Source organism: Sinohyriopsis cumingii, chromosome 7 (genome assembly GCF_028554795.1).
Source record: "Sinohyriopsis cumingii isolate HCF-2022 chromosome 7, ASM2855479v2, whole genome shotgun sequence".
Lineage (NCBI taxonomy): Eukaryota > Metazoa > Mollusca > Bivalvia > Unionida > Unionidae > Sinohyriopsis > Sinohyriopsis cumingii.
In genome coordinates this window covers 21,233,997-21,260,595 of record NC_142967.1, presented here as the reverse complement: position 1 = coordinate 21,260,595, position 26,599 = coordinate 21,233,997, and the positions used below count along the sequence as shown (strand labels likewise).

The following is a 26,599-nucleotide window of genomic DNA, read 5'->3' as shown; positions in this document are numbered from 1 at the left end:
GGGCCATAACTGAAGCCATGAAATGGGTGAAATCAACAAACATTCGCAAATCACTAATTATAAGTGACTCGCTAAGTGTCAATGAAATCCGGCATCTCCACCTGCCGCGACAATTTCGTCAAAGAGACCAACTTGTTACTGAGACAAATGGAAAACAAGGACAGGGTAATCGAATTAATGTGGGTACCATCCCATATCAACATCCTAGAAAACGAAAAAGCTGACCAAGCATCTAAAAACAAACTTAAGAAAGCAACCATGTCATAATCCAGTACAGCTGCAATGAATACTATAGCATAATCAGGAATAAAATACTAGCGAAATGTCAGCAGGAATGGGACAATAGTACAAAAGGTCGCACGAAAGGAAGTATCCAGGAATATAAAAGCGCCGGCTCTGGCCAAGAAAGAAAACCAGAAAGTTATCAACAGAATCAAAATTGGAAATACATTATTGGGCAGCAGTTTCGGAAAATACATCCATATTAACAATGGGAGACGTGAATTGCCCACATTGTTCCACCCCTGAAAGAAATTGGCAAACAATGAAAAATTTAATCCTTTATGACTTTCCCCTCACTCCACTCCACTTAAACTATCAAATGATACAAATAAAAACCCTTTGAAAATAAAGTAGAACTTAATCACAAACAAAACAATATATATTTAAAAAAAGTAATTAATAAAATAGAAATATATAAAATGTTTTTTTTTATTATTATTCCTTTCCTTCTTTTTCCACTATATCCAACAGCACATATACAATCTTTAAAAATTCAGACAGACCGTATTTACTCTAGAAATGGGGATCAAAATTAACTCTGGATGTCAGAAACAGTTCCCGTACTATTTATACCCCTACCTTCCTACCCTCAACCAGACATTCAGTCATACTATGCTAGCACGTATTAAACCTACTACCCCGATGAACGTGCCATCATGCTACTGGGGTAGCGCTATAAGTGGAGTGTCATTCCCCAATAAGCGAAGCAACTGATACATACTAAAAACGATGAGCTTGGGTGCTCCTATTCCTGCTCGTAGTTTGTCCCGTGGGATTACATTATCCCGAAATCGGACACAACTAAATGGTACACTTTGTGTGCATTCAAGCGTTGGGGGATGAGAATCTTTTCCGTCTCCTCGAACAATTAATTCGGAATTTAAATCGTCGCGCATGCTAATCAAATCTCATCATCATCATGATTCTGGCCATCCACTGTTTACTCATCCTTCTATGAAGATGTGTTCAAGACTATCCATGCTGAACGAAGCTTACGTGAGTTTACATCGTGTCTTGCAAAACCTGATACCCATATCCAAAGTGATAGAGATTGCCAGAAGGTTGAAAGTGACCGAAGACCTGATAGAAGAGCTCTTCAAAAAGGAAATCAGAAAGGAGAAAGAAGAATGGACGGAGAAGTACAGACTTCAGAAGCAAAGAAAACAGAGAGAATATCAGCAACAGCAGCAGCAGGAACCAGACAGAGGATTTGTCTACAGCCATGTAAGCACGAAAGAGCTCTCTTCCTCTTTCCGAAGAAGTAGCACCAGAAAGAGGATTTGTCGATAGCCATGCAAACACGAAAGAGCTCTCTTTCTCTTTCCGAAGAAGTAGACCCTATTCAGTGGGAACACCTGCCGCCAGACGGGGACGTAATGTTAGACGATACAAGATTGCCATAAATCCCCGTCCACAAAAACAGCCCTTTTCAAGGCTACCCCAATACTCTAGAAAAAAGATACTTGGATCTGTCTTTGACACTTCTTTTCTTTGTTTTATGTCCAAAAAAGGAATTGTACGTCTATCAACACTTCCTTACCCTGTCTTGTCAAACAGACAGTGTGATTTTGTTTGCAGTTTGTGATTGAGTTAGTGTTTCTTTTGGGTCCGCACCTTAGATGTATTCTGGTAATGATATAGGTCTCGCAAATTTTGGTATCGGGGGATCTTTTCCGTCATGTCCGTGCATGACAAATATAAAGGGAAGCCCTCGTCAGTCTGGCTACTTAGCGTTTTGCCTTCACGTCTGTGCATGACAAATATAAAGGGAAGTGCTCGTCAGTCTGGTCACCCAACGTTCAGTCGTCAACATTCAAGATGAGTAGAATCAGCACATTATTGGAGCTTCAGATGCACCTGGACTATGCCAGGTGCCTACTGGATGAGCTGGCCATGAAGGCAATCCAGGAAAATGCCAGGCTAGAAGAAGAGGAGGAGAAGAAAAGAAAGAAGAGGAGAAGAAGAAAAGAAAGAAGAGGAGAAGCGAAAGAAAGAAATTATCCTGCCTCACCTGATGCTAAGACAGAGCTATGAAATCAAGCCGATAGTGAGGAGATGTCCACTGAGACAAGCACCACAGCCACTACGAGCACAAAGATCCTTGGTCCCACAAATAGAGAACTGAGACTAACAATTGAAGAGGCAGAGGCAAGAGCGGGAGTCTCAGCGTCCCCAGGAGGTAATGAGGCAGCATCCACGGGTGTGAAATAGGAGAAGGAGGGAAGTCTTCACTATCCCTCAAAGTGAAAACTGGGGTGATGAGGCCAGTCAGGCTGCATCTGCGCTCCCATGAACAACTGTGGATTGGGAGCAAGATTGGATTAGACCCGCCGTTGTATCGGTGGTGCCAGCCTGGGAGATGTCACCATTAACCCGGTGCATCTGAAGTTTAAAAAGTTGCCAATTTATGTGAGTGTAGAGAAGTGTGACCATAAGCATTCACTCCCTTACTGATATGTATGTGTGTATGTTTGTGTTTGCATGAGTTCATGTACGTTTGTTTGTGCGCTTGTGTGTGTGTGTGTGCGTCGGGTATGTTTGTGTGGATATTATATTTGGGGTTTGTTTGCGTACGCGTACGTTTGTGTTGATAATAGAAAATAGTAAATATTGGGGTATTGTTGATAGTAGATATTGAATTTTTCACCATTCACTTCTGTGTGGATATTAGAGTGTGTGTTTTTTCCTCTTCCTGTCTGTGTGGATAGTATATTTGGGGTTTGATTTTTCTTCTTTCTTTGTATGGATAGTATATTTGGGGGTTTTATGCGTGCGCGTACGTTTGTATGGATAGTAGATAATGTCTTTGTATGCGTTCCCTTACGTTTATGTGGATATTTTATTTAGGTTTTAATTTTCCTCTTCCCTCTGTTTCGATAATATATTTTGGATTTGTTTTTTCTTCTTCCATCTGTGGTGAGTGTGTGTGTGTGTGTGTGTGTGTGTGTGCGTTCGCGTACGTTGTGAGGATAGTATATTTGGGTTTGTGTTTCCTTCTTCCCGTGTGTATATATTATATTTGGGGTTTGAATGCATTCGCGTACGTTTATGTGGATAGTAGATATTGCGTTTATATGCATGCGCGTACGTTTGTGTGGATAGTAGATATTGTTTTCTATGCGTGCGCGTACCTTTGTGTGGATATTAGAGCTTATGTTTGTACGAGTGCGAGTACGTTTGTATAATTAGTAGATATTGGGTTTTCGATAGTAAATATTGGGGTGTTTTATATAGTGGATATTGGGTTTTTTACTCCTCCCTTTTGTGTGGATAGAATGTGTGCTTGCATGCGTGGGCGTACGTTTGTGTTGATTGTAAATATTGGGGATTATGATAGTAAATATTGGGGTATTTTTGATGGTAGATATTGGGGGTTTTATCCTTCATTTCTGTTTGGATAGCAGTGTGTGTGTGTGTGTATGCGAGCGCGTACGTTTGTGTGGATAGTAAATATTGTTTTTTTATAGTAAATGTCGTGGTATTTTTGTAGTAGATATTGCGTTTGTATGTGATCGCGAACGTTTGAGTGGATAGTAGAGTTATGTGTTTGTGTGGATAGTAGATTTGTGTGGTTGTATGGGTTCGTGTACGTTTATGTGGATAGTAGATATCGTGTTTGTATGCGTTCGCATACGTTTGTGTGGGTAGTAGAGTGTGTGTTTCTATGCGTGCGCGTACGTTTGTGTGGATAGTTGAGTGTGTGTATTTGTACGTGTATGTTTGTGTGGATAGTAGATATTGAAATTTTGATAGTAAATATTGGGGTATTTTTGATAGAAGATATTGGGTTTTTCCCCTTCCCTTATGCGTGGATAGCATGATTTAGCTTTGTTTTTTCTTCTTCCCTCTGTGTGTGTGTGTGTGTGTGTGTGTGTGTGTGTGTGTGTGTAACTGTGTGCTCGAATGCATGTGCGTACGTTTGTGCGGATAGTATTTTGTGGTTTGTAATCGTGCGCGTACGTTTGCGTGGATAGTAGAGTGTGTGTTTGTATGTGTGCACGTACGTTTCGTGTGGATAGTAGATATATTTTTTATAGTAACTATTGGGGTAATTTTATAGTAGATATAGGTTTTATTTGCCCTTTCCTTCTGTGTGGATAGTATATTTATTTTTTTCTTTCTTCCCTCGGTGGTGTGTGTGTGTGTTTGTGTGCATGTGTGCATGCGCATGTTTGTGTGTGTGTGTGTATGTATTGGTCTTTGTTTGTCTCTATAAAACTTTATTCCTATCAAATACATTTCACCTACATACCTACCTACAGTAGCGCGTATTCAGGACAGCCACTTGCAAAACTGTTGCCATTATTCCCCTAGTGTTCAGTACAGTGACGTCACTGAAGCTGGAAATTTTGAGACTATAAATATAGACTTGGGTGTTTCCAAAGGTTTTAGCTATAAATAGATGCTAAGGTTTTCAAACAGGAATGTCACACAAGTTGAGGCTATTCATAGATAGTGGGTTTTTCCAACGTTATTTCCCACAAGTTGTAGCTATAAATAGATAGTGGGATTTCATAGGAATTTGAACAGATTATAGCTAAAAATAGATACATGGGTGTTTATCCATGATTGTCACAGAAGTTGTGAATATAAATAGTTACTGGGCTTATCAATTTTAGTCTAAACCAATGTAAGCTAATGTTCGGGTATATGTTTAGTCGCCTTTTAATTTTGGGACAATATCGTCAGTTTAGAGTTAATTTTAGTCACATCCATTTTGGGGTCGGTCTTTTTCATGATTATAGCTATTTATAGCATCATTACAATTATGCAAATTTATGAACACCGCCAACATAATTTCAGGTATAGGTAAAAATGCTTTATATATAAATCTCAGGCTTTTATTAGCATTTTCCGTCTCTGTCTCTGTTGTATTTGGCCCTCTACCATCTTCTACCATCAAGCCCTATACAATTTACCCCATTGTCCCTAGACAGTCCCAACCTATGTTAAACTTTCCCTTGTCCCGCTTTACCCATGTTAAATTTCCATTGTCCCTATACGTTCCCAGGGTGTTTTTCCTTATATGTTCTCATTTGCCCTAAGGTATCAATCTATGTATATGTGTTGTATGTGTTACGTTTACAGGCTACTGCATTTGTATGGGAAATATGACTGAGTTTTTCGGATGGAATACTGCACTGGGTTTTGGACGCCGATGTCTACGTGTCGATGACAGAGGATTTAACATCTTTAGGTAATCGAAGGGGAAGTTCATCTTTAGTTCAAGCACTACAATACAAGACGTTCTTTACGAACTGTGAGCCAGAAGGTAATGAAAGTCCTAGTTATTCATTCGTTCAAAAGGTTATGATAAGTCATAAGTTTACACTTCGCTTTTCCCTTGAAAAAAATGTTAACAAGTCGACGAAACAGATGTATCAGTACTCTGTACAAAGACAGACCTGATGCACTTCGTTTCCACACAAAGTCAATGGAGGAAAGGATTGATTACTCAAGTCTTTATAAAACTCATTCAAAACCTTCTATTCTTAAATAAAGATCCATACGTGTTCGAGATACTCTTTCTACGTGTCTTCTTTCGTCACGTCAAAAAACTTGTCCTGTTTTTCTGACCTGGATAATAGATTTGACAACCGTAACACTGTTCCCTTGTCAGGTTTATATTTCGTTCAGCTACACGAAGAGTTAAACAGACGACAAAGTGTTGTTCTTGTTCTGGTCGTCTTGACATCACTCCTGTATTTATCTCTTCTTCATGTGTAGTGTCTGACTGCTGTTCTAGTAGGAAAATATCTTGCTCCATCGGTTTGTTTTCCGTCACCTGCTAGAAGTCTACCATTACTTGTCTCCAGCTGTTGAAATCTTTAAGTTTTATCGATTAGTGCATACAAGGTAAGACGGTGACGTTCATTATGTTCGCCAGGGCTAGTGCAAACTGAAGTTCACAGGAAGTCGGTCTGATTTTAAATGATGGAAATGACCTTCGTCGCTTCCTTGGTCAGCAGTGTAATGAGAGTAACACATATCTTATTACTCAGCATCCTTGACGTAAGAAATGCCGTTGACATTAAATATTTATTATTGTCACAGGCCTTTAAACAGAGTCAAGTAACATCTCAAGTAATTTTTCTGGGCAAAGCTAGGTTCAACGGTTCTGGTCGACCTGAGGAACGTTTTATTGAATTTCAGTCTCGAGAAACTGTGCTCACCTCTGTTAACGATCATAGCCAGGTATATCAAGATTTACAGCGTGACGCAAACCTTAGAAAAACATTGTTACGTTCGCAGAGCGTATAAATGGCAGAACTTGAATCGGGGAGTGCACTTCAGTCAGCAGAATGTAGCAGAATGTCACGGAGGTGGGCCTGTTTAGTTCAAATATCCAAGTCGTTAACATCAAAGCTAACGTCAAGCCCTGCATGGTTATAGTAGCGTGTCCGGTTCCAAAACACTGAATTCGTATAGAAACCGCCAGCTGCGTGAATGTCTCCCTCGGGCTGTCTATAGTGAAGTGGACGAGTTTGTCATTGAAAGTTTTTTTTAGCCTTTCCTCTGGTACATGTGTCAGCTGAGCATCCTCGTCATCTATGACACCATCTTCGTCATCTATGAAACCATCATCGTCATCTGTGAGATGTCATTTTTGTGGCAGCTGCAGCAGCACTAGAGCAGTAGCGAAGTTAACAAAGTATAAATTTTTAGTCGGGTTTTCCATTTCTTTTCATCAAATTGGTAAAAACTGGTCTTAAATGAGGTTTGGTAGCCCTAATCATGAACGAAGGCAAGGCTTAATGGAAGGAGAGACCTCATAAACTTCGAACACGTCATAAGACCCCACATGCAACGACTTCTATCACCAGTGGTATATCAAATTCCAAGAAAAGACGTCAATGAGATCATTTACTTATTTAGTGGATGACCAAGTACGTATAAACAACTGGTTCACAAAAAAATACACTTCCTTTGAATTCGGATGACGAGTTCTAGTTTACCTGCAGTTTCTTTTTGAACATTTCTTTGGACAGTGCATGCAAAGATATAACAGCCCAAGCTTTATATGTACAAAGAAACTATTCATGTTAAAAGTGCTACGAATCGTAACAAATGCAATTTCTGTACAACAGTGTGAGAACGACGTTCGTCAAACGTCATGTACTCTTCATACGTAACAAGAAGTGTTTATAACTAGAAGATTAATTACTGGAAGGATGTACGTGACTGGAAATATCTTGGACTCGACACTCGGAAACAAGAGTTGACTGATGATGTCGAGGATATCGTGTGTGACTGACTATTTTGTTTCTTTGTTTCTTTGCTTGGTTTTTTTTTTTTTTTTTTTTTTTTGAACGGTAAGTTGTTGCACCACTAGAGAAACTCGTGAATATGTTATGCCATGTAAGAAACAATAGGAACAATATTTATCTCGACCGCTGCAATGGCGTAAGTGGTTAGAGCGTTCGCTTCGGATGCAGGAAGTCGCAGGTTCGAACCCAGGCCGAGTCATACCAAAGACTTATAGAAATATAGAAAATAGTGCCAGCAGCTGCATCGCTTGGCGCTCAGCATTAAGAGGATAGTGTTAGGACTGGTCGTACTGGTATCAGGATAATGTGACTAGGTGGTACATCATGCTACATGTCTGCGACATAATGCCTCAGTGTTCGACATCACTATAAACTGCCGCACTGCAGATATTGTAGCAATTGTTCAAGATATATATATATATATATATATATATATATATATATATATATATATATATATATATATATATATATATATATAGAGAGAGAGAGAGAGAGAGAGAGAGAGAGAGAGGGTTTAACTTTATCCATGTGCCACATATTTTACAGAGCTAACTATAGTCAATGTTTGCAGATTATTTTTTTAAGAACATTTTTACTTGGACTAGAGTTGCGGACATTGGTTTTCCCTAGGAAATTCTAGGAGATACATGACTTGTCAGATTGTTTGCTAAAATTTAAGTTAACATACCGGACCATGCTTATGAATTTTATGGAAATGTCCATTGGAAATGACCAAGACCCTGGTCATCTTGTTGTGTCTTAGAAGTTTATGCAAGATTCTAAAGTTAACGAAATTATTCATTCCTACTTTAAAGTTGAGTCTTTAGAATCATTGTTAGTTGTGTTCAAATATAATGTGGGATGAATAACTTATTTACAAATTATTCATTGGAATAACAATGTGTTCATTGGTACGTTTTGATGAAATCACTGTTTAACGATTATTGTAAATTCTCTCTCTCTCTCTCTCTCTCTCTCTCCTGCACTAACTATATTTATGTTAGTCATAATGACTTGCCCTACATAAATTTTGCTGTAGTCGAAACGATTACGTGAAATAGAAGACTATGTTACTTTAGTAATGTCATTTTTAAACCTGGAACCGATAAACGCTTCAATCAATCTTTGGCTTTTGAATCAGTCTACCTAATATGTCATGAAAAAATGATTTGTCAATAGATTTGCCGTTTAAGAAAAACATGAAAACAAGACAAACTCACATCCTTACAAGAGAAACCGTAACTGCATGAAGACCAAATTAACTACATACAGGCCAAATTGCATACAGACCAAATTAACTGCATAAAGGCCAAATTCGTTAGTTGAACAAATGTAACAAATTATTCTGCTTTAAAATGAGTTAATATGTATTACTACGTACTGTATGTATTAAATCTAGACCAACTCACGATTTGGGAAAATTCACAATCGGTCAGTATATGATATCCAATCGGTTACAATAATTATAGTAGCTGGACAAATGAATCTGCCTCGGACGAAATTCAGCCATCCCCAAAGAGAATCGCGAAAAATTTCTGTCCGAGCCTTGAGTAAGCCGAAGTGAGTCAGTTTATAAAAGAAAATATACAGCTACTGGTATAACGTTTTGATTTGTTAGAAGAAATGGATAAATGAAAAATATGATTGACGCTGGATTATTTGTAAGCAAACCGAATAGAGACTTTCAAATTTGATCTACGCTTGGAAAATAAAAGGAGTTTAGTATGGAGGCAATTCAATCATGTGCGATTTTGTAAAGATCAGATTGCTTTTGGAACATGTGCTGATTTTTTTTATGTGATATTTTTATGATGCGTTCTTGAAATTTCATTGCATATCTAATTCACGGAAATATACAAACAAGTAAATGTCTGTCTTCATTTTGTTCGAAATATGAATCAGTCATTCCCATACAGAAATAATCTCTCTCTAAGACGGACACACACACACGTCATGAAATATTTTATCAAGCAAAGCAAAATTGGGTAGCCAGTTCAATTTCACTATTTTCAAGAAGTGCATAGAGTAAACGAAATGTTACAGTTAGTGGTGGGTAAACAGAATTGTAACACATGTTACAGTTAGTGGTGGGTAAACAGAATTGTAACACATGTTACAGTTAGTGGTGGGTAAACAGAATTGTAACACATGTTACAGTTAGTGGTTGCTAGACAGAATTGTAACAATGTAATGTTATATTTAGTGGTGGCTAGACACAACTGTAACAAACCAATGATACAGTAAGTGGTGGGTAGACATAATTGTAACAATGCAATGTTACAGTAGTTGTAGTTAATACAGAATTACAATAATCAATTTTGGATTGCTAGATCGTGAGTTTATCGTAGGCTGACATAATTATTTTAAATTTAAGACCCTCGATTATGAACACATCAAAATCGTACTTTATTCATTTGAAAATGTTGAAATAAGACACAAGTTTTCATAAACGGATAAATGAAAAGTCTTGCAAACTTCTGAACAAAACGCACACACACACACACACACACACACATACACAACATATTGAGAATTAATGCTTTTTGTAAACTTACTGTCTGTAATATCAATAGCAATCTTATTTGATCGAACCCAAAGCATTTCCATTAAGCTTCAGACAGATCAATCTACGAAGTATTATTCATTTCAGTTTGAGTGTACACAAACACTGCTGTATTATATTTCCCACAAACGAAGCCAGTATGTTTCAATGGTATATTTCTTACCAGATGCTACCTGTGAAAACCTATATACAAATATGTAAACATTTTATTTTGCCCCTGTACACTTAAACACGAAAACAAAGGTAAGGAGGACAGGCAACCAGGCTCCATAACTCCTCCAATTAAAGGCATAGAAGGCTAGAAATAGAAATCTTCAATAATGCATTCACTAATGTAAAGTAATCTTGTGGAAACCAAATTGTTGGGCAGATGGATGGACAGTTCTGATTACTGCCAATTTAATCGAGCGGCGGGGGGTGGGGTGATCATCAGCTACTACTATTGCTACTTCCAATTCTCCTCCTCCTCCTCATACTACTACTAGGTAGTAACGGTATTAATTGCAATAGTTTCCCGCTACACTCCATCTATGTAAGTATGTTTCTACTGCCTGCTACACCCCATACGTGTAAGTACGTTTCTACTGGCCCGCTATACCCCATATGCGTAAGTACGTTTCTACTAGCCCGCTACACCCCAAACGTGTAAGTGGCCCACAACACCCCCTACGTGTAAGTACGTTTCTACTAGTCCGCTACACCCCATCCACGTAAGTACGTTTCTGCTGCCCGCTACACCCTATATGTGTAAGTACGTTTCTATTGTCCCGCTACACCCAACACGAGTAAGTACGTTTCTACTAGCTCGCTACACCCAATCCACGTAAGTACGTTGCTACTGCCAACTACACCCATACATGTAAATACGTTTCTACTGCCCGCTACACCACGTACAAATAAGTACGTTTATACTGGCCCTCTACACCCTATAGGTGTCAGTACATTTCTACTGACCCGCTACATCGCATAAGAGTAAGTACATTTCTAATGGCCCGGTACACCCTTTACGTGTAAGTACGTTTCTACTGGCCCGCTACACCCCATACGTGTATGCTTCAACTGGCCCATCAAAAGCACAGTGACTTCTTTGGATTTGATTTGTTTGTAAACTTTATATGGACAAACATTTGTTGAACATGCATTGCATACGTATTATTAAGGTAACCTTTCTTTCCTTAATGATAAACGTATTTGTTGAACATGATTGATTAATACTCCAGGATTTATCCACTGCAGGATTTACCAAGGGCTTGGTAGTATCTAGGTATGTCAGCACAGGTAACAATTTTACATTATTGATTTCTTATGCACTATGCTTATGACATCTGACACTATAAAACTCACCCAATCCGATTCAAGAAGCCAATGTATTATTTGATGTTATTCCTTTCTGTGTATATGTATGTATGTATGTATGTATGTTATGAATGAGTTCATGTACGTATGTATGTATGTATGTATGTATGTCATAGGTCGGCAACCTATTTTACATAGCGGACCACTTTTTTTTGGGATAAATTACAAAATGAACGATCGCGTGCCACCAGTAACACTGTTAAAATCTAGATTTTTGGCTGCCCTTTGCGTGTCATACAAAACCTCTTGATGTGCCACGTTGTGGCACGTGTGCCGTTTGTCGCCCATCCCTTGTCTGTATGTATCAAGGTCGGTAATGAGACAAGTTGGTATATTTTTTTTTAAATAAAAAAAAATCACCGATTAAACATTGAAGAGAAACGATCCTCTGAAAAAGCGACGAGGATCTATGATTAGAATCTGTGTGAGATTTCTGTATTGATACCTTAGTATCTTTATTGCATACATTATTATCTTTATTGCATACATTATTATCTTAATTGCATACATTAATATCTTTATTGCATACCTTATAATCTTTTTATTGCAAAACTTATTATCTTTATTGCATACCTTAGTATCTTTGTTACATACAGTATTATCTTTATTGCATACCTTAATATTTTTATTGTACACCTTATTATCTTTATTACATACCTTATTATCTTTATTGCATACCTTATCATCTTTTTTGCATACCTTAATATCTTTATTGCATACCTTAGTATCTTTATTGCATACATTATTATCATTATTGCATAGCTTAATATCTTTTTTTGCATACCTTAATATCTTTATTGCATACCTTAGTATCTTTATTGCATACATTATTATCCTTATTGCATAGCTTAGTATCTTTATTGCATATCTTTTAATCTGTATTAAGTAAATGGGCTCTTGCATTTAGACAAATACGTACGTGTTACCATGGAAATTCAGTGTTGATGAAATCTCGTTGCAGTCTCAATGTGTATCAGAGAGGTTTCTTGAGAAAAAAAATGTGCTTAGATTATCCTGCTTTAGAAGAGTCAGCCTTCAAATGTTGGATATAATTGGTTCATATTATATTATATTATATTATATTATATTATATTATATTATATTATATTATATTATATTATATTATATTATGTCATGTCATCATGTCATGTCATGTCATGTCATATCATATCATATCATATTAAATTAAATTATATTATATTATATTATATTATATTATATTATATTATATTATATTATATTATATTTGTGTGTGTGTGTGAATAATGACAATGTTGTAAAACAGATATTGAAAAAAAATACTGTAGTGCATTTGCACTTAATACGAATATGTTTAATACGGTGTGTGGATGTGGTACGCCAACTATCAATTATGGTTACGTAGTAAGTTAAAAGTTATAAATATTAAAATTTAAGAAAAACCACCCGTCATTTAAATGTTCAGGTGCAATCTCTTTTGCGGGAAATGTATTTATAAGAGACAAACATTACGATGGCATCTAATAGGAGCTGCCATATTGGTCTTCTTCCAGTCAACCTGGTCCCTTGACAGTCATATTAACGCGCATACATGTAACCTGAAGTCCCTTGATAGTCATATTACACGCATGCATGTAACCTGAAGTCCCTTGATAGTCATATTACACGCATGCAAGTAACCTGAAGTCCCTTGACAGTCATATTACACGCATGCATGTAACCTGAAGTCCCTTGATAGTCATATTACACGCATGCATGTAACCTGAAGTCCCTTGATAGTCATACTACACGCATGCAAGTAACCTGAAGTCCCTTGACAGTCATATTACACGCATTCATGTAACCTGAAGTCCATTGACAGTCATATTACACGCGTGCATGTGATCTGTATACGATGAAACTTTCCATATTGAAGGTACAGTTGTGTTCGGTACTGTTATTAACGAAAACAATTCCGACAAATTCCTAAAATACATACTATAAACTGACTGTTTGCTTGTTGAAATTTTTACGTTTTTCCTCTGTTTTCACCGCATATTTTCCTATAAATAAGGCCTATTAATCCATCGATATTTATATCTTCAGGTGTTATCAGTCCTTCGTTCGTATTAACCGTCTAAAGATAACAAAAGTAATTTACATTAGCTTATTACCATAAAATAAACCTTATGTGTATGCGTAAATGGGATATAGATATATATTGATCACTTATCTATACAGTTTGTTATATACATACTAGTTGTGATTAGTGACATTTTTCTGTATTTGTCATCAACAGTTATTTATAGTATTTTTGTGTGACGTAAAAATTGTAACCTGATCTAGATCTTTCGATGGTCTGACACTAACTCAAGCTTCTATTTACTCAGATTTCTCTATCCACCCCGACCCCACCCGTATATATTTTAACGACTCACATTTAACAATAGCACCCAAGAACACAAGAACATTACTTTTATATCTGTTACCTACTAATTTCATTCCTCAATGAATATACACCTGCGATATTGTTTTCTTATCAGATAATTTTCGCCTGTTTTTGGCTCTATTAGACAAACATTGACGTCGTGTGATCTATATCACTGACCGCTCCGGTGGCCTAGTGGTTAGACTGTCCACCTCAGACGCGGGAGGTCTTGGGTTCGATACCCGGCCGAGTCATACCAAAGACTTACAAAATTGGTACTAACAGCTGTCTCGCTTGGCTCTCAGCATTAAGAGGTTAGTGTTAGGACTGGTCGGCCTATTGTAGGTATAATGTGACTGGGTGGGACATGATGCTGCATGATAGTTGTGTTCGGTACTGTCACACAGCAGACATCGTAGCAATATGACTGAAAACTTGTTATGCTACATTAAAAATCCAAATCACACACATACACATATCTATCACTTAACAGGCTAGCTATGGGAACTAACAACAATGTCAAGAAAGATATATTGCTGCAAATTATTCACACTTCCGGATAAGTGTTCTCACGGTAAAAATGCAGTGAGTTTAGATTTTTTAAAACTCTTAAAGCGTGTTATTCATCATTATATTTTAAGAGTTCTAAATGCATAGTCACACACTGTATATCAAGCCAAATAATTCAGATAACTCCGATCTTAATTTAATGTAATTTTACTATTAGCACTTTAATTTCCATAATTGAATTTTAATATGTCTTGTAGGAATTTTAAAGTTTCTCTCTAACACGTATATTTTTATTTCCACCAGCCCAGGCTTCGTCTGGCGTACACTCTTGACTATTGGTAATGGGTGTTTCGGCACGCTACTTTCCACAGGGTAGAGCCAAGGTAGATCCTCAGTTTCTGATAGATCACCGCGATTATCGTAGTTATCATCGTCATTTTGATGTACATCCCCATTATCATTGTTATATCTGGTTTTACAGGATTTCATTCTGTCGACACAAATCACTTGCGGTTTACCACTATATCAACACTTTACGCGGTATGTCACATTACTCAGTTGTTTAGCAAGTTGAAATGGCAATTTGCATCAAGATTGCAGTGTACTTGACAGTCCGTTTACCTTTGTGGAATGTAAACCCAAACCAAATCTAATGGTCTGAACTGTTCCCATTTCAATCGACTATTGTAGAATCTCTTTTGGCGCAACATACTTTGGTTTAGGTGGTTCCTTGCAAATTGATGAGCTAAACGTATTGTCTTGGAAAGGTTTTTAACCCACATATTTCAAGAATATGTATCGGATGGCCGTCCAAATTAAATTTCGAGAGGAACGGTCACTTCCCTATCCGGTAACAAGAAGTCTGGAGTAAACATTTTGGACTCCTGGACAGCTGCACAATAAGCCATCGCTAAATATGGCAAGTGTTTATCCCAGTTCTCCTGGTATTCATTTACATATGCAAAAAAACATCACAACGAGCGTTCTGTTGTACGTTTCAACCATGAAATCGCTTTTTGGGTGACAAGCAGTTGTCCTTCTCTTTTCGATCACAAATAATCTGAACATTTCTTGGAAAATTTCAGATTTAACTTGTGTCCCTTTATCTGAATGAATTTGACCGGGCACGACAAATTTGCATATTATCTCTTCAATAAGTACACTAGCTACGGCTATGGCCTACTGATTAGGCAATGCAAATGTCTCTGTCCATATGGTAAAATAATCTCCAATTACTAGAATATATTTATTTCCAAGCGAAGTTTCTGGCAAGAGTCTCATAATATCAAATGTCATTCTATCGATTGGACTTCCTGAATTGCAGAGTTCCATCTGATCTCTTCTCTTCTTGCCTGGTGACTTTTTCTTTGCACATAATTCTCATGTATTACACCAGTCCCTAGCATCATTCAGTAATCCTACCCAATAATATCCTTACATGATTTTATTAAGAGTTTTTTTTCTTCTTAAAATCTCTATGTGTCCTCCAGTTTTACTATCATGCGAAAAGTTCAATACACGTTTCCTGAGTTTTATAGGGGACAATTGCTTGATGATGCCCAGCGACAAAGTTAGATGTTTGACATCTCCGACTTAGACGTCCATTGTTTGAGCTCAAGTTGGTTATATTGGGCCCATAAACTTTAAACTTGATTGCTTTGGCCTGATGCTTCTTTCCATCATGTCTTATGCCATCAGTCACCCACTGTTAAAAATGGATTGGTAATTTTCCCAGCACTGAGACTCCAGCAGCCACAATGCCATATCTGCCGATGTATCCATAACCTGGACATCAGCATGGCTTTCTTGATAACATATCCACGCAATGCACCGTTATCAGTAAGAATGAGAAATTATGGCTTGAAATGTTTACAAAGTACACTATAGCAAGTAATTCTTTCCGTGTTACGCAATAGAATCGGTCTGATTTCGACGGTGTGCTATTTCTATATGCCACTACTTTTTCGCAACCCTCATGCTCCTGGGAAGTTACTTCACCTATTCCATTTTATATGCATCAGTTCCCAAAATCAGTTTGTGTGACATATCAGGGTATGTGGGTATTGGTTATTAACTTAACTTTTTGCATTTCAAACGCTTCATCGCATTCCTTAGTCCACTTAAACGCTCTTCTGGACTCCATCATCTTAATGTACAACTAGCGATCAACGCAGTCTTTTATGAATCTCCTACAGTTGGATCAAAGCCCCAGGAAGCTTCGAATCTCCTTCATTCCTTATAATAATCCAAGATTTCATTGCGTCAATTTTTTAAGGTCGGCTTTAATCCCCTCTTTAGACGATTTATGCGCTAAGAATATCACTTCATGTTCAAACAAGTTTCACTTAGAGCTTTAAAGTTTAAGACCTGCCCGTTACAATCGAGTAAACAACTTTCTGTATACGACTTAGCTCATCCTCAAAAGTTTTAGGGAAAATAATTATATCATCCAGAAATATCAGGCAAATTTTCCATTCCAAACCTGCCAAAACAGCCCCCATCAGTTTCTTAAATGTGGGACCAGATTTACATAGTCTAAAAGGCATTAAACGAAACTGATACAATTCATTTAGTGTTACGAAAGCTCTTTTTGGCTTTCACGCTAATCGATTTCAATATCCACTCATTAAATCAATGGTGGAAAACCAAGATATACTGGAAGGTTGATCCAATGAGTCGTCTATACGTGTTAAAGGATAAACGTTCTCCACAGTAACTTGATTGACTGCTCTATAGTCTGAAATCTGCATAGATATTGGTCATCTTTCTTGCAATGGGTCGACGATAGACCGTTTTCGTCTCTTGAGAAAACTATTTCAGGTATTCATGCAATTTGGATTGATTCCATTTGAGACAATAAATCTCCAGAACCATTTGCAGCATCAATGTCATCCATAGAAACCAATAATAGTTCCAGCGTGAATGACTTTTGTTTCGTAGGTAACGTTCATGTTCCTTAAAGGGATGACATCATCGGGTGTAGCCCTAATGAGTACCTTTTGCATCAGAAGTTGCTTATTTTCAATAAATCGGTTCTCTGCTTCCACAATCCCTGTCGAACTGAATCAGTTGTTATTCTTAATTTTTTCTAATTTACAAGGAACGTTCATTTCCTGCCTTGCTGGGATGTATATTGTCTATAATAACGCAACTCGCGCATTCCGTCGAATTTTATTTAATCACATAATATCGCAAAATGGTGTCACATTAGTTAAATTGTTATTCGCAAAATCAATTTTGTTTCCTATTTTTTCTAAGAAATGCAATCCAAACACTCATTTTACTAACTACTTCTAAAGGTTTTCCATCTGCACAAAACACTTCCAGTAATCTAATGTAAATGAAGTTGATATTTCTGCGCCATCCTCTCAAAGACACCATTTCCTATTATTGTAACCGTGGAACTGTGTATATTAAAACGTTGACACCAAAATTCCGTGTATAGATACCAGAAGGTGCATCACAGCATCTTTCATCGTTGCCCGGGTAGTTATATCCCTAGGCTCGGAATCACGGTCCCACCCCTGGCCTTTGGAGTGGGCCCCACTAGTTTTCTTACTGTGAATCTTTAGGCTACCTTTTGGCAGTCGTTTTTTAAGTGCCCTATTTCTCCGCAGTTCAAACAAGATCTTTCCTTCTTTCCGATTTTCCCTCGAGATGTTGCCTTCACATCCTTTAGTAGAGTTGCGAGTCCCGCTATTTCTCTCTTAGGTTTCTGGATCTCACTTGGTTCTGTATCAGTCATCGTCGTGTTCATTACATATCTTCAAACATCCTTTCGCTGCAGGTTAGCTCTGTTCCAGGAAACGAGTTTTATTCCAGTCTGAATTGCTTCATCAACGGTTTAAGGTCGTGCCTTTTATATTCTTAAGCAAAGTTCGCTGTCATTGAAAGAATCGATACGTTGTTCCTTCCACAGTGTTTCGAGCAATTCTTCTGGCACCTTGAGATACGCATGGGAAACGAGAACGTATCGTTTATCCCATTTCTGTGAGAGAGTGTTTTTTTGGAGGGGGGCACAAACCTTCTTTTGAGTGAATCCATGAGCCTGTTATAATCTAGAGTCCCGGATCCCAGTAGCTGTTGTGTCTGACCCTTGATATTAACTGCCAGATAAAGCCTATTCTGTTTCTTAAGTTCATTTGTTTATCGCAGCACACTTACTAAAAACGCGCTTGAAAGTCCATCAGTGTTTAGGTACCGTCGAACGTCAGTGGCGTTACAAGTGCCGTTTTTAATTAATTTTTTTCTGAAAATTCTAACTTTCTTTGGGTAGCACGATTTCGTTTACGGAGTGTCGGTTGTCGTCATTTGATGTTCAATTGCGAGAATCATTTTGATTTCTCGCTCCAGTTCCCAATTTCTTGAATAATTCTTTCTTGTGTATCCATCATTGATGATACTATCTTTGACTGCGCCATTTTCACTTATTCATAAGATTTTACAGGATTTGCAACCACTTCACAAAAGAATACTTCTGCCGCTGCCACCAAATTGCGTTGCAGGCAACCTGGTCTAGATCTTTTAGTCGAATCTCTAATATCAAGTCAAGCTTCTAGATTTACTCTAATTTCTTCATCCCCCAACCTGTGCATTTTCCTGGCAGCGACATTTACAATCTCACCCAAGATCACAAGGTCAGAAAAACATGTCAGGTTCAGTATTGCACAGAATCGACTTCTCATTGCCCCTAAATGGATTATTCATAAGTGTCAGTAACATTTCGTTTCACTACATACAGACTACATAATTGTTGTTCATTTTATAAAAGCCTGTGGACTGAAAGGTGTGAAATTTGTTACAATAAGTTATTTCACATATACTGCAAAATATTGCAGAATACTTAACTGAAAGAAATGGGACATCATTATTACCATAACTTTAAGCCATTTCTTCACATTCGGAGTACCATTCCCCCACCCACCAGTACTGTATTTTTCTTTAATAATATCCTTTAATGAGACATCAGTATAATACCAGCTACATGGTGCCGATAAAAAGATATGCTCTAAAGATAAAACATAATCATGACTCAGATAATATATGATTAAGACAAATACATTTTGATAATTTCAAACCCACCTAGATACATGTTACACTCGCGGCTTAACTATGTATACCGGGTAACACAGATATGTGTTTTAGAAAGTCTAACTCCGACAAAAGTTTTATTTACGCTGACTCATTACGACCTCATTGTCGTGTAAGCTTCAAGTGCTTTATTTCCGTACATTACCTTTGGGACTATCCTGTTATCTGTCTTACCCGATTTAGCTATAAGAATAAATTGTTGTAGGGACTAATGTAATCTATAATGTAATCTGTTTTACAAGATCTAGTTGTAATGGTAGCTTGTTGTAGGAACTATAATGTAATATGTTTTACCAGATCTTTATGCAATGGTAGTTTGTTGTAGGAACTATAATGTAAATCTGTTTTACCAGATCTTTATGTAATGGTAGGTTGGTGTAGGGACTGTAATGTAATCTGTTTTACGAGGTCTAGTTGTAATGGTAGCTTGTTGTAGGAACTATAATGTAATATGTTTTACCAGATCTAGTTGTAACGGTAGTTTGTTGTAGGAACTATAATGTAATATGTTTTACCAGATCTAGTTGTAACGGTAGTTTGTTGTAGGAACTATAATGTAATATGTTTGCCCAATCTAGGTATAATAGTAACCTGTAGCAGGGACTACAACGTAATCTGTCTAACCCGATCAAAGTTATAAGAGTAACTTGCTGACATTTCTCCAATGTTTTTATGATTGTATCGTCTTAAACTAAGTACCAGAAGGAAGCAAAACCAGCAAGGTTTATAAAACTTAAGATATAATTAATTCTCTAAGTTTAAAATGAAACTTTAAAAGCAGTTCACATTATTATCAATTAAATCCAGAATAAGCCCAAAACGATCTACACAAGTCTAAAAGAAAAGAATTATGGGTTCTCGAATGTGTTAATGTGCATACCGCTTGCTGGATCACAATGGTATTGACGATAATTCATTTGAATAAATTCCCAATAATCCCACAATAATAGTTTGGTCAAAAATCAATAAGCACGCTGTAATTCCAAGAATAATCCACACAAGTGGTTTCCTCTCAAATTATATATAAACACAGAAAGAAAACAAATATACAGACTGATATTAAAACAAAACGATAGGACAATACATGATTTGTTCACGTACTCGTTCTTATATACACTCTTATGGCTCCACATCTAAATATTTTCCTACTGGATTGATGCCGCAATATTTCAAACGTGATTTATGTGCCAATTCTCCATGTTGCAACAGAACCCACCTGAATGAAATATGCATTGGCAAATCACCCCAAACTTGTACACTGGTTACTTAAAAATACATATGTATAGCTTTTATGCAATCCACAGGCATGCACCAAAGGTTCAAGACACAATAATAATATACATAACACCTATATACAATGATCCAAAAATATATACAAACTAAAGCAATATGGAACACCTATAAATGTGAAAGCGATCTGCCATCTGGATGTCTTTTCCCTTGATTTTCCTAATATCAATGATGTATCCCTTCAACATCAAAGTTCATCTCAACAATCTCTCTTTTTTGGTTTATCATTTTGTTGATGAAGGTAAGGGTGTGTGATCACTGAATACAATAACCGGAGAAGGAGCTGAATTAGCATGCACTTCAAAGTGCGGTAACGTCATCATGAAAGCCACACACTCCTTCTCGATAGTGGAAAAAATTAATCGAAATTGTTTAGAGAAACTGGATGTCCACACTTTTCTCTTTTTAAATTATTACGTCACCAACCACAACATGACTTTACTCAACATATATTTTAAATGATTGGTTGTAATCGGGAGCTGAAAAACTTCCGCACTCTTAAGTACGGTCTTTAATTTAGGAAAGGCTTCCTCACATTCTTCAGACCAATAAAATTTGGTTCTCTTATTGAACAAATTGGTCAGCAGATCAGCAATTAAAGAATAATTTGAGCGAAATATTCAGTCATACCCAAACATCGCATCAGTTGCTTGTTACTGACGAGTGCTGACAATTAAGAGATAGCATGAACCTTAATTTCTACAGGTTTAACTTGACCATACCCACAATATGTCCTAACACGGGGACACTTTCAAGGCAAAACTCGTTTTTACCAAAGTTAATTGTCAAATTTGCATCACTCAACTGATTAAAGAATTTCCGAAGGGTTTGCACACGATCTTTCTAGGTGTCTTTGTATATAATGACATAATCGAAGTACACATCAAAGCCATATACATCAGATGTTATCATATCTATTAAGTGTCGGAGTGTTGACGGAGAATTTTTTTTTATACCGAATGACACATTCATGTCAAATATAAACACCCAAATGGTAATTTCGATAATATTTTCATCAGTGGCGACGAGTGATATCTGACTATGGTTAAACGGCCATCAAGAAACCGCCGAATATATTTTGCACGATTCTGAGGACAATCATATCGAGTGCCTCTTAAAATACCATAATCGAAGCCAAAGCATTGATCCAGACTTTCGGATTTCTCAAAAAACATTTTACTACAGTGCAAGTGATTTATTAATTTTCTCTTGAGCATCTAGACCTGGTCTAAACAGTCTGTGATGGACATGTACCTCAAAGCACGTGGAGGGCAAGTCGGAAAATTGAGCACAGAGGCATTGCTATTATTCTCTTTGACAACACTCTGTTTTTGCAGGGCTTAAAAGTAGCTAAGTGATGATTATTAATGCACCTGTGGAAAATTCCTACAATTTTTGTTTGCGCTCGAAGAGCCGGTAACTAAACCTGTAACGATTTAAATAAAATACATATGCGAAAATTTGTTACGTTAAGGAAAATTCAGCTCAAAATGATCTCCGCGATGAAAAAATAAACCAACAGGAGTTCATTTCAATCTTATCCGAGAAAAAATATCTGGGAACACCCGACTGATATTGACATCGACTAAAGCAGAAGTTTCAAATTGCTAAATGTCAACACTGCAGAAAAACTATTAATTAATTTTCTAATTTTTTCATCAATTCTACAGATGTCAGCGACGACTCTAGATGCTAGTGAAACTACACCCGAAATAGCTTCGAAAAGGCTGTCGGCGTGGCACACGCATACAAAAGGAAAATGCCTTCAATTCTCCAAGCGTGGAAACCAAAATGTAACGGGAGGAAGTGGTCTTCGGTTGTGACTTCGTCGTTGACACATCCATTGACCTTTTGGATATTTTAGCAACGACAATGTCATACATTTCTGAGGTGTCTTTATGTGGGATACATTCAGAGTCATAGGCTCCCAGGCATTGATTCCACACACCAGGAAAACCTGGGTTGATCAACATAAACTGGAACACACTGGGTCGCATACTTGGTGATATACCAGTCATCTTAAAGATTTAGACTTGAAGCTATTAATGAGTAATCCAGGGACACTAGCGCCCGTCGTCGATCGCTGTTTAATTCAACTAAACCGATGCAAACTTGGTTGAGCGGCCAAATAAGTGGTCATTGTTTTTGTTTAATCATTGCATGCACTCATGGGAAGCAAACCATTCTCAAGCCCAAAACAATACGTGAATGAACAAATCGCTGATCCAAAATGCAAGGAATAGTAATCAATGAAAGAGCGGAAAACACTTATTAATCTTAGAAAAATTCTGTTTACTTTCATTCTCATAACAAGAAAATGTGTGGTAGAATATTTACAGACTATATAGGTGGAGTAATTTAAAAGCAAAATACCCCCAAAACAAAAACGAAAAAACAAACAAACAAACAAAAAAGCTGACCTTCCACTGCAAACCAATGAGGAAATACAACCACTGCATGGTTCCGTTCCTGCAATAGAAGTCTAGGAAATGTATGGAATCAGCTCAATCAGATTATATGAATTACGGAATGTTTTCGAATATTGACCAAATGTAAAAACATCGGATATCAACGGAAAATATCAACAGCTAAAAATTAATGGTATTACGACCCTCGCACAAGGAACTCTACCGACTATGAGTAATGACATAAGTACAATAATATTAATGTCCAGTGAAATATTAAATGAAATAATGAATAAGAATAAGACTACATAAGAAACGTTTGTTTGACTCCTGACACTTGTAGATATTTCAGCAGTATCTGCACTGTAATAAAACTCATTGCAAATAATCTACAAAACGATATGCAGAAAAAGGCAATCAAATGACAGAATAATGTTTAGATGAAATAAAAAATGAAATGTAGTTTACATAACCTGTAAGTGTGTAGTGTAACATATCCAATAATATATAGCGGGAGTTTATATATATATATATATAAATGATCGTGTTTGTCTTTGAAAATAATAGTGTCATAAGCGTTTTGCCAGGTCACTGACTCTATCTTGAAGAACTGGCCATTGTCTCGTCATTTCCTTTTCGTGGATTGTTAATATACTGGTAGCACACAGAATATGGATTATTTGTTAAAAATAAGCAAACGTCATGGAGATAGAGTCTGTAGAACATTATAACTTTGCTACATGTCATCATATAATAGTGCGCTATATATACATATCTACAGCATCACCGAGTAAAGGCCGGCTAATCTCCAAATACAGCATGTATGCAGAAGAAATTTACAAAAATTTATACAAGCTTCAAATATAAATATTTATACATGCAAAAACATACACAATCAAACAACTGTAAAAGGAAACAAATGACTAATAAATGATACGATGGTTTTCAAATTAGTTGATAATTCAGTGGGCTACCAGGTACCTGGTAGCCCAACTGAAATTCAGAAGTTGAAAGAGGACAAATAAGTGCTTGAAACTATTCTATTCAAGCATCAAGACTGTCCTTTTGCTTTTGTGTTGCTAGTAGCTATTAGCCTTTATAATGTATTTGGTGGAGATGCTTTGAAAAATATAGAATTATATATACTAGTAATCAATAGTCTAGCTGAATATCTGATTTCTATATAACATTTAGGTAGCTTATGTGAACATACACACGATATATTTGACCATGGTTCTAATAACATATAAAAGTAAACATGAAGTGAGAATGAAATCTGATTTTGTGCCTTAGAATAATAAGATTCAACATCATACCTGTTTTTGTTTAGATCACAAACCTCTGCTGGATTCTTCGATCATTTTTCCTTTTTAAATTTTGTATGAGATTGGTCGAAAGGTGACTGGTAAACATACCCCGTATGGTACACCCTCTTTGTCAAAGCTATAAATAAAGACATATATACTTGCTGCCATAAGTGCTCTCAAGGTCATGTAACAAGAATCAACTTGAAAATTGAACATAAAAAATATACAGTGTAGAAATGGCATACAGTCAATACGATCGGGAGAGTAGGTATCGACATGGGATTAACTGCCTAAAAAATGAGAGGTACATACCGGCCAACAAGCGTTATAGTTGTGTATTTTAACTTATCTCTTGCTGCTTCAAGGAAGACACACACAAAAAAAAAGGCTCAACGGATCGGCTTGGAATAGCTTAAGATTCGTATCTGCATGGTGGAAAGGAAATCCCTCTGTCCAGCACATCTGAGCAAGATGACAATAGTTTATATTACAATGTTTTAAGAAAACATTTCTGTATTTTTGTACCACTTTGGACAACGCTGTTGAAATAAATTACTAAAAATGTGAATAAGACGAATTTTTCTGTATAAATCAGGCCGCAAAGCTGACCCCGACAGCCCGACGGGTACGTTATTGCTGACAAGTTATGTTTCTGCTAATACTAAAGAATGCCAAAAAAAAACAGTATGGTTCTCTGCTTTACTTTCAGTACTATTACTTTTTTTATTTTTCCTAACACAATGACCTGAAAAACTGGAACATGTATGAGTGAATAAGATGCATTTCAGAGATAAATAAATCAAACACTTCGCATAACAATCCAACAGCACTGCCAAATATTAAAAGGCATGTAACTGAAATAGTAGATAGATAATAAAGGTTTTGTATTTTTCATATTGATCTAACCTAAGGCCCCAATGCCGCCGTTACGTACTAAAGGTTGTATATGCCAGATCACCTGAATAATACCGAATCTGGAAAGATATCGGTCTTAAACATCGTTGGGTGACTTTAAACCTAGACAAATTCGGCGTTTTATCACATCATGAGCCATGTAATTTCTCCCTCGAACTGAGAAACGCAGGCATTTTTCACATGTGTACAAATTATTCTGATGTTGATTGGCAACATCCGTTGATCAACCGATTTCAGTAGAAAAACAGAAGACAGGATTTGATGACTTCACCGCTGTAAATATAATAAGCCAACACCATGCCATATCGGATGCGGTCGGTGATCCGCGTGTGATAACATTCTCAATTACTTGGTTTCAAATATAAATAAATCGTACTAGAAATTAAGGAAAAGGCCCAGGCATATTGTTTATGATCAGCTTAATACGCGACCCTACCTCTCTTTCTTCCCTCTCGGATCAATTTGTTCGCCATGTGCAAATGTTGTTGCTGTCAGATTGATCACTAGAGGAATTCGTCCATTATATGACGTATCTACTTTTCAGCACTCCCAGAAAAGAACGGAATTACCAGCAACTTCGGTGACTGAACTAAGAGGTGGCACAATTTAATTCAAAACTGAATATTTGAACCCCGTTTAAACCCTCTATTATCGATTTGAAAAAAATGAATGAATGCTGTTTAAACCTACCAATGACTATTTCAAAAGAATGGCTAATGTCAAATAGTTTTTTTTTTAAAGCCAACCATTTTTCCCCACCAAACTTTAGTTACACTGGAAGAATGGTGGAATTTATGAAAAAAGGCGAAAAGACTTCTATCCCATGATCTATGCTCATGTCACATGCACACGCTAACGCTTAAAATTACCATAACGAACCCTTACAAAAAGGAACGTCTTATGGGGTAGAAAACTTCGTTCAGGGCAAGAGACGAACAAAATAGCTATTGTCTATCTACTTTGTGATTGTGGCCGCCTTTGTGTAAACGTTTATTGCTTGTGTACTATTTACAACCGACAATAATAGTGCATATGATGATATTTACAACCAATAAAACCACTATTTTCATACTACTCAGTATATGGTGCAGACGACGATGGGTACATACATGGACGCGGCGCTAATACATGTCATTGTCATGATTTGCATTAATGCTTGCGTAGTAAACGAATTGATCGGTAAACCGACCGGTTAAACCAACCGGTTTAAGGGTTGCATATTC

General features: G+C 36.9%; 1 protein-coding gene across 1 annotated transcript in view; it reads right to left on the bottom strand.

Moving 5' to 3' along the window:
• LOC149794848 (pantothenate kinase 3-like) overlaps nt 1–24,565 on the bottom strand; it is a 94,223-nt gene extending 69,658 nt beyond the window's left edge. Inside the window, exon 1 of the mRNA XM_089964506.1 lies at nt 24,471–24,565. The gene's annotated coding sequence lies outside the window, so the exon portion shown is untranslated. The remainder of the gene's footprint in view (nt 1–24,470) is intronic.
• Nucleotides 24,566–26,599: the final 2,034 nt, after the last annotated feature.